This window comes from Gorilla gorilla, chromosome 2, assembly GCF_029281585.2.
Source record: "Gorilla gorilla gorilla isolate KB3781 chromosome 2, NHGRI_mGorGor1-v2.1_pri, whole genome shotgun sequence".
In the NCBI taxonomy this organism is placed as follows: Eukaryota; Metazoa; Chordata; class Mammalia; order Primates; family Hominidae; genus Gorilla; species Gorilla gorilla.
In genome coordinates, this window is record NC_086017.1 from 34,373,727 (window position 1) to 34,384,273 (window position 10,547).

General features: G+C 36.2%; 1 pseudogene; it reads left to right on the plus strand.

The window, feature by feature from the left end:
- The first annotated feature begins 514 nt into the window (after window positions 1-514).
- Window positions 515-10,065, plus strand: LOC115933968 (eukaryotic translation initiation factor 3 subunit K-like; annotated as a pseudogene).
- The last annotated feature ends 482 nt before the right edge of the window (window positions 10,066-10,547 follow it).

A 10,547-nucleotide genomic window follows, 5' to 3' on the forward strand; every position in this document is an offset into this window, starting at 1 on the left:
TTCATCAAATTAGAAACAAAAGGAATTTCCTTAATCTGGAAAAGTCCATATATGAAAAATGCATAGCTAACATCATATTTAATGTTGAAAGATAGAGTACTTATTCTCTAAGGTCAGGAACAAAACAAGGATGCAGACTCTCACTACTTATGTTTAATGTAGTTTTGAAGAACCTAGCCTTTGCAATTAGGCAAGAAAGAAAATAAAGTCTAGTCGCAGATGACATGATTGATTATGTAGAGTATTCTAACATCTAGTCACAGATGACATGATTGATTATGTATAGTATTCTAACAAATCTACAAACAACACTATTCACAATTGTTGAGCTAACTTAGGAAGGTCACAGACTATAAAGTAAATATACAAAAGTCAATTGCTTGCTTATACACTAAAAGCTAACCATAAACTCTTGGTATGAGAGTGGGGCCAGTTGACATTTAGTTTCAGTTTAGGATAGTCAGCTAGGTTGTGTGTTGGGACAAACCAATGTTAGTATTTTATATATTTACTCATGGGCTCGTTAGATTCCTCTGAGAAGCGTTTTCCAGTCGTCTCCCTGAAGGGTAAAGATCTGGCTGCCCAGTGTCCTGAAGATTGGGAATTTCAGCATCCAGTAAGCATATGTTCAGTTCATGCCCATTTTTGGTTCAGAAATTATATTCTCAACTATGCCTGTAATTCCCTGTACAAAGTCCTTCCATTTGCCCTCTCCAGAAAACAAACTATTACAGTCTTTTGCTAGGGTGAAGGAAGAGCTTTTACTCAGCAGCATGGGATAGTAAAGAGGTTTTGAGAAAGTAACCGCTTCTTACAGTGCTTTTACCCAATCATTTTTCTTTTAAGTCCCTATTCCTTCACCCTCTTCCAAAAGTGCCTGTTGCTGCTCATCTCTGAGTCCTTTGAGAGTTCTGTGGCATGCAACACGTTTGGTTTTCAGTGTTTGCTGTTGCTGACTCAGGATTTAGGCTTGCTGAATTGGTATTTGCTCATCTGCCCACTTTCTAGCTTACAGTATGTTTATTGCTATTCTCTCTTCCTCTGTGTTCCCATCCTTGTATGTCTTTTTAAAAAGCTTCCTTTCCATCTTTTTCATGAAATACCAAATGGATATTTCATGAGAAATTGAAATATCAAGATCACTGGCTGATTTAAAGGAATGACATTTTATAAAAAATTAAGTTACATGTTTTCTTATAGTAATGCATTACACTTACATAAGGAAAAATAATTAAGCATCTTATTTGTAGAATTGAGAGTAATAGTGTTTTAGATGGAAAAATTCCATTTTGGACTAGACAATTTTGTTACCTCTATTTAAAACAACTCCAGTAAGAAAGCCAAAATATTAACTGGTTTGGTCAATATCAGTGAGGTACTTTTCACTTAATTCTGCCTGTTATATACCACTCATGTATACCTTACGTTTTCATGGTAGTTTGAAAGAATTTTGGTATAATTGTGGCCATGGCCCCGAGGAAGTAAAAAGCTACATTTTACATGCAGTGCTAATTATTTCAACAAATCTTAATTAAGTACTTACCTTGAGGTAGGCACTGTTCCTGCTGCTGGAATTGGAGAAGTAAACAAAATAGACCCAAATCCCTGTCCCTCTGAGGATTCTATTCTAGTCAGTAGACTTCTGGTATTAAAATGAGCATAAAGGGCACCACAAAAGCTCGTTCAGTGATTCCCATGGAACAGGGTCCCTCTGTTTACACATATGGGTATTTCTTATTATGTTATTGCTGTCTATGTTCTTGTTCTTGACTTCCGTAGTAGATAGGAGTGGCAAATTGGATAATGATTTAACTATGTTGCTTTGTTGTTGCTATTGTTTGTTCATTATAGCATCTCTTTCTAAAGATGATTTAAAACAGATTTTCAAGATATATAATGTGTCAAAACAAGTCAAAGTCAGTCTGAGAACTGATTCAGAGTGAGAATATGAGTAGGAAAATAGAATAAAGCTGAGTGACCACAGTGTACAACATGCATGTCCTGAAGCCCTATTCCTTGCCAAGATGACACATTTTTCTGTGTTTTTCACAGGCATCTTAAAAATGAAAACATAATCAGTTTCCATGAATTAAAAAGATCGCCAGAGATTTAGTGATATAAAAATACAGAAAGTTCTCCTGTGGATCTTCATAAGGAGATCTTTGTTGGGAAATGTAGCAAAAAATATTGTTACAAAAAACACAACCACCAGTTCCACTTGACTATTTCTTCCACATCCTTCCTGTAGTCCAACTACATTAGCACAAAGCATAATTTTATAAGAGTTATTATGCCAGATATCTAAATTAGAAAAATTTGAAGCCAGGCACAGTGGCTCGCGCTTGTAATCCCAGCACTTTGGGAGGCTGAGGTAGGCGGATTGCTTGAGCCCAGGAGTTCAAGACCAGCCTGGGCAAAATAGGGAGTCTTCATCTCTACGAAATAAAAATTAAAAAATTTAGCCAGGCATGGTGGCACATGCCTGTGGTCCTAGCTACTTGCCAGGCTGAGGTGAGAGGATTCAAGGCTGCTGTGAACCATGAATGCACCACTGCACTCCAGCCTGGATGGCAGAGTGAGACCCTATCTTAAAAAAAAAAAAAAATAGAAAATCCCAAATATAGTCACTTGAAAAATATGTGAATTTTGCATTCTCCATGTAGTTATAATAAATATACTAACATTTGCAACTTATCAAATACTTTCATATGCATTTTCTTCCGAGACAACTTTAAGGCAGCTATCATATCATCATGATGCTGTATGTTTCAGTAGCTGGTTCTTTTTTTTTTAAAGCAGCTTTATTAACACCTATTTCAGATACCATAAAATTCACACATATAAAGTACACAGTTCAGCAATTTCTAGTATATTCAGTTGTGCAATTGTCACCAAAATATAATTTTTAAAGGTTTTTAAACCCCCAAATAAATCTCAAATTATCAAATTAGCAGTGGCTCCCCATTCCTGCCTATATGCCCCCTGACCTTCAAATATGCCCTAGCTCCAGGTAACCACTAACCTACTTTCTGTATTTATATGGACTTGCCTGTTCTGGATATTTCACATAAATTGAATCATAACATGTAGTCCTTTGTGACTGGCTTCTTTCACTTAGCATAATGCTTTGAACGTTTATCCTTTTTGTAGCATGCATCAGTATTTCATTCTTTTTTATTGCGAATAATATTCCATTTTATGAATATATCATGTTTTATTTATGCAGTCATCAGTTGATGGACATTTGAGTCATTTCTCCCTTTTGGCTATTATAAATTATGTTGCTATGCACATTCTTGCAGAAACTTTTGTGTGGAAATATATTCTAATTTTGTAGTCTGTATACCTAGGAGTGCAACTGATGGGTCATTATCTATGTTTAACATTTTTAGTAACTGCCAAACTGTTTTCTACAGTGATTTCACCATTGTACATTTACAGTAGCAATTTACGAGGGCTTCAACTTCTCCAAATCCTCACCAATACTAGCTATTGTCCATCTTATTTGGCTATAGCCATGCTAGTGGGTATGAAGTGATAGCTCACTGGATTTTGATTTATAGTTCCCTAATGACTAATGATGTTGAGCATTCTTCCATGTGTTTATTATTGCCAATTTGTATAGCTTCTTTGAAGAAATGTTCATTTAAATCTTTACCAAGATCACAAAGATTTACTCTGATATTTTCTTCTAGGAGTCTTATAGTTTTAGGTATTACATCTATGTATATGATCTGTTTTGAGTTAGCTTTGGTGTAAGGCATGAAGTAGAGGTCCAAATCTTCTTTTGCATGTAGATAACAAAATTTACAGACAACAATTACTGGAAAGATAATTTTTTCCCATTGAATTATCATGGCACCCTTATTGAAAATCAATTGACCATAAAGTATGAATGTTTATCTCTGACTTCTCAATTCTACTCCATTGATTTTTATATCTTTTTTTTTATGCCAGTACAACATTGTCTTGATTACTATAGCTTTGTAGTAGGTTTTGAAATCAGGAAATGCATGTTCTTCAACTTTGTTCTTTTTTGAGATAGTTTTAGCTATTCTGGGTCCCTTACTTCCATATGAATGATAACATCAAACTGTCAATGTTTTCAAAAATGGGCAGCTAGAACTTTAACAGAGTTTGCATTGAATCTGCAGATCAATTCTGGGAGTATTTACTTCTTAACAATGTTAAGTCTTCTGATCTGTGAATATGGGCTGTCTTTCCACTTATTTGGGTTGTACTTCATTTCCTTTAATAATGTTTAATAGTTTTCACTATATATACCTTGCGTTTGTTTTGTTAAATTTATACCTTGGTATTTTGTTTTACTCCTTGTGCTGTTATTTCAAATGGGATTGTTTTCTTAATTTCATTTTTGGATTGTTCATTGCTATTATTTGAAAGTACTATTGATTTTTAAAAGCATTTACCTTGTATCCAGTCACATTATTAAATTTGTTTATAATTAGTTCTTTTTATTTCAGCACAATATTCCATTATCTTTTTTCCTATTAAGGAACATTTAGATTCTTCCCAGTTTTTAGACATGCTGAATAATGCTGATATGAACAGTTTTGAACATGGATTTTTGTGGACATAGATACTCATTTATCATGAATATATACCTTTAAGTGACATTTCTGCATTATAAGCATTTGTTTAGCTTTAGTAAACGCTGTAAGTCAGTTTAGATGATTTGCTTTTGTTTCTATACTTTGGCTATATCAATAGTTTGAATTAATTCACAATGACTTCTAACTCATTAGTGACTGATTGGTATTTATAAAAATTGAGAAAATGGAAAATACTCCAAAAGACTTGATTAACATTAACGTGGTGAGTCTTAAGGTGTGACATTGATAGAAAGGTAAAACAAAGAATCAGAATAAGGAGAGGAGAATGTGTAGCTTAAAAAAGCATATTCAATAGATTTTGTTTTTGTAGCATAAACTATAGAAAGTAAAAATTGGAAATTATTTATCAGGGTGAGAAATCCTGATTTAGTGGTCATTTATAGACATGGTTAAAACAGAAGTAACATACCAGCTCCTTCCTACCTGCCTAGTTTTAGAGGTCTGCCCTTTCCTCTACTATATAGCTATGTCTTACCTGAATTTGCCTTAAAATGCCGCATAAGAAGTAGTTAAAAGACAAAGTAATTTAACTTAAATGTAAAGAAATGAGTTTATAGAAGTAATTTAAATGCTATTTTCCCCACACTGTACCATCTTGATGATAAAAGGAATCAGAAATATGTAAAAAATTAATTCTTCCATTAACCAAAGAATGACAGTGAGGTTAACTTTTTCTTGTTTGAAGAAAATTCTAACCTGTTTAGGAGAACCTTGAATAGGTTGCCCAAGATCTTTTTACATGGGAACATAAAGAAAAAAATCATGAAAATGTATTTAAACTTTAATTTAACTAAAAATAGGTAAAACTATACATTTCAACATTGGCAGGATTTCGGCTCCTAATGAGAAATGAAAAGGAAGCCAAATTTGAAGAAAAATTGTTAAGCATATTTAAAGTTTGAGTAGTTTATTTTGTGGGCACTTTATAGAACATTTTGATTTAGTATTTTTGGATACAGATGATGGATTATAAAGTTCTTTCTTTTAAAAGTCAACATAGTTAACACTGTAAAAGTTTAAAAGTTTTTTTTTAGTTTAAGGGCCTTATTTTTATTAACATCATTTGTATTTTTCTATACCTCTTTTCTTAACATTTTCTTTGGTTATTTTAGTATACATGTTTATTGCCTTTTCAATATGTTAAATCTATAATTCTGTCACCTTCCTTACTTTCCAACAACCTTTCTAGGCTCTTAATTGCACCTGGTAAGTGAAGACATCTGGGTTTGAAACTCTGCTCTTGAACCATTACTTCCATTCATCTCTCCATTGTCACTCTTACAAAACCTGTTCTCTCTCATTAAAAAACTTCCCTGTTCCAGCACTGGTTGTGGAAGGTGACCATAGTCATAGTGATGTTTTAGTAGTTGAGAGTGAATGTGGGCAAGTTGCTCAACAATATCCACAGGTATAATTCTGAGAACCTGGCCTCCCTGGGGAGCTATGTGGAGATACAGGCCAAGGAGAATGCCTGTGATCTAGAAGCCAGCTTGACTGTCCTGAAGCTGTACTAGTTCAACCCAGCCTTCTTTCAGACCACGGTCACCACCCAGATCCCACTGAAGGCCTTCACCAACCCATGCCACACCAGCTTCACCCTGTGCAAGCACATGGTCATCCAAGCGCATCAAGAAAAGCAGCTGATCCAACAGATTTTGTACCTGGGAGATCTGCTGGAGACTTGACACTTCCAAGCCTTCTGGCAAGCCCTGGATGAAAACGTGACCCTTTTGGAAGGTATAACTGGCTTTGAAGGCTGTTAGAAAATTTGTCTCCCATGTCATGGATATCACTCAGCCGGCATATTTACTGCTGGCTGCTGGCTGAGATGCTCGGGGATTTGACAGCCAGCCAGCTGAAGATATGGATGAGAAAATATGGCTGAAGCACCGATGAGTCAGGGCAGATCTTCATCTGTAGCCAAGAAGAAAGCATGAAGCCCAAGAAAATTGTGGAGAAGATCGACTTTGAAAGTGCATCCTGGCTGGGTGCGGTGGCTCACACCTGTAATCCCAGCACTTTGGGAGGCTGAGGCGGGTGGATCACGAGGTCAAAAGATTGAGACCATCCTGGCCAACATGGTGAAACCCTGTATCCACTGAAAAATACAAAAGTTAGCTGGACATGCTGGCACGTGCCTGTAATTCCAGCTACTCGGGAGGCTGAGGCAGGAGAATCACTTGAACCCGGAAGGCGGAGGTTGCAGTGAGCCGAGATCGGGCCAGTGCACTCCAGCCTGGTGACAGAGTGAGACTCCTTCTCAAAAAAAAAAAAAAAAAAAAAAAAACCAAAAGAAAGTGCATCCAGCATCATGGCCTCCTCCTAGTAACTGCAGGTTTTAATAAAGATTTGTTGACTTAGGAAAACAAACCAAAAATCCCTTCCCTCTCTTATTCCCAAATCCTCTAGCATCTATCAGAGCCTTGCTACTTTTTTTGTAAATCATTATAATTAATGTTCTTGATAGCATCACAGAAATAATTTCTCCTTTGACTTTCTAGCTTGTGGGCTTTGCAGATTCCCAACTTTTGGTGAACACCAAAATCTGTTCCTTCAGCTGTCACTTCTGGAGACTGAATTCTCCTGGAGGAAGTCACATAATAATTTTGATTGGCTGAGTATTCCAGAAGGAAGCCATATGAACTTTCTGATTGAATTCTTCTGTACATAGAGCCTCAGTGTTCTCATAAAGCCACGATTCATTTGACACTTGATCACTTCCCTCTTATAGCATGGGCTATTGACATTTTCCAATTTCAACTCCTAATTTCCACCTGGGTCCCCTCTGTACTTTTCTAAAATAAGTCAATTTGTCAACCTGCCTCTTGTCTTTCTCAAAATCTCTTCACCTCTGCTTCCATTCTTTCCCTTCTATAATTGCCCCTTTTTCCCCTCCAAAATAAGTTCCCACATAGGTGCCTTTGATCCCATCTGCTTTTTTGCAATCCTGCCCCATCATTGACCTTTTTTCCAAGGTCAATTTCTTGAACTCACTTATTTCTTTAAGGAAATATTTCTTTCTGTAAGCCAGTAGTTCTCAATTGGAGGTGACTTTACCTCTTAGACAATATTTGGCAATGTCTACAGATACTTTTGGTTGTCACAGCTGGTATGGGGAGGTGCTACTGTCCTCTGTTAGTTGGGGACCAGGGATGCTGTTCAACATCGGCATGGGGAAGATCCTCCTAACGAAGAATTATCCAGCTCAAATGTCAGTAGTTCCATGGTAGAAGAACCCTGCTCTAAACCTGAATCAAGCCCAAGTTTTGCTTCTCCAAGAAATTTAAATAATATGTTTTTATGACTATGTTTACTTCTTTGAGTTCTTCATTTATCTCCCACTTTTACACTAGCAAACTTCTAGAGTGGAAGTCACTATTTCTGGCTTAATTTCCTTGCTATACACTCCTATCACTGAAAAACACATGATATTGTTAAAAATTGCTACCCACCAGAAATCATTAAGGTCCTTAACAGACTCAACTTTTTCTCCTGGGCGCCTCACAATGACCTAGGAAGTGAAGAAAACAGATGGGAACACATCCTAACTTGTGAATGAATTCTTAGCAACAGGAGCCTATGATATTGAACTTAAATACTTATCTATTTATTTATTTATTTTTATTATTTTGAGGTAGTCTTGCCCTGTCGCCCAGGTTGGAGTGTATTGGCATGATCTTGGCTCACTGCAACCTCTGCCTCCCATGTACAAGTGATTCTCCTGCCTCAGCCTCCTGAGTAGCTGGGCTTGCCCAGCTTATTTATTTATTTATTTATTTAATTGTATTTTTAGTAGAGACAGGTTTTTGTCATGTGGGCCAGGCTGGTTTCGAACTCCTGACCTCAGGCAATCCACCCCCCTCAGCCTCCTGAAGTGCTGGGATTGCAGACATGAGCCACTGCACCCAGCCTATATACTTATTTAAACATTTGTTAAGGTGGATAAAAAATTATTCTTGCTGATTTTTTGTGCTGAGAAATCCTCAACAGTGGCTTCTTGAAACCAGTATTCTTGAAGACACATTTAAAATCCAATTGTGGAAAATAATTTTCTAAAATACATGAGTGTTTTTCAGGAATAATAAAATTGATTAAAAAATAGTCAGGCTGCTTGTACAGATAGGGCTACATTTGAAAGGCTGTGTTGTGGGCATGGTTCCTCACACTGAGGGCATCGTGCTTCTTGAAAATGTCAACAAATGCTGCACTCTTCACGAAGACACCTTGCTCTAAACATTTCCTTCCCAGTTTTCAGTGTTTAATAGGATAATTGAATACATGAAAAAAAAACTCAAATTTTTAGTAACATGGGAAATAATCCTAAATTCTTTCTCTCCCCTGTTACTCACATAGTCAGTGGGAGGAGTTGCTCAGAATACTGTGCACTCAGGAATGAATTCTTATTTCCCTCCTTAGAGGAAAGATGATGAAGCATCAAAGAGCAAAATCCCAGACAGAAGCCTTTGTCCTAATGATAAAGAGTAGCTTGCAAGGTTGGATTTTTCTTTCATGGATTTTATTTTATTTTTTGATTTCAGCTCTATCTAGAAACTATTCTTATACAAATCAAATTCTGCAGTGAAAATGAAACTTGTGATGAAAAGAGGGGCTCTGAGGTTTGATGCATTAGTTCTTATAAAAATTAATCATCAACTTACTTGTTTTCACTAAAAAAGGCCCTTGAGAGTATTCCCTTAAGGAAATAAGGAGACTTACTAGAGACTCAGACCTTTTCTGTCCATTTCATAACCCAAGTGGCATGGACTCTTACCAAAAAGAGACAGTGAAACTTTTATGAAAAGTAACCTGAATGTAAACAATCTAACTCTGTTACATTCCATTTTTAAAAAAGAGGCAGTCAATATAACAGCATCTTATTTATTCGCCAGTGATATAGGTAGGGAAAACTTTGTGGATGAGGGGCCCGACTAAGTTGGTGGAAGAGTCTTGACAGTAGAGGTTATGAGCTTGGACTTACATCAAGATAGCAGTCAAACCTTAATTCTAAAAGTGACACATGCCATTAGTATTGGTAGATTTGTATAATTTTCCCACATATAGAAATGATTTAATTCACAATCTCATCTTCTAGAAAGTTGGCATATAACTGTTTGTACTGTTTTCAAGGAATTTGTTCAGAAAGTGAGAACATGTATTATGAATGCCTTCAAGTCATTTACCATAACTATTCAAAGAAGGAATGATAAAATTTATAGATGACAATTTCAGTTCTCTCTAAATTATTCATTTTTAAAAATTCAAAATCAAGATAAAGAGGAAAATAGCTAAAGAAATCCAACAGAATTCTTGTTTGACAGTAATTGGAAACCAGTGATTGGAAGCAGTTGGTGCAATATGTTCTACAAAGGACTTTTTTAATTTTATTTTTTTGGTTGCTTTCACAGCTCTTCGCCCTTTCAATGCTGCTTAAAGAAATGCAAGTGCCAAAAATGGTGCTGAAGAACTTTCCTAGCTGGACAGAAAAGTTTTGAAAAGAGAGCTGCATTTTTAATAGACTAAATTATATCTTATTCAAATTTTAGGAAAGAATCCTCTCATTGTGAGTTTCTTTTTTTTTTCTGACAATAAGAAATGACTCTAGAAGAAAATACAATCTGTGAGCATGATTCAAGGATTTTCTTGCCACCCATGCCTGGTTCTCTGTAGGGCTAAAGTGATAGACACATGACAAAAAGTACCCTCCCCCACCTCCATAATGAGCAGCCAAGCTCTTACTCTTATGGCTCTTTGTTTCTGGGGACTAGAGGCAAAGGGTACCACTTTCAGGCTAGCACAACTTTCTTCCCTTCTGAACACCTCCCTACTCCACATCCTACTATGTTCTGGCAGATAGAGTTTCAACACGATTGTAAAGATGCTAGGCATCCCTTTGGAATCCCAGAAAAGCAGAAT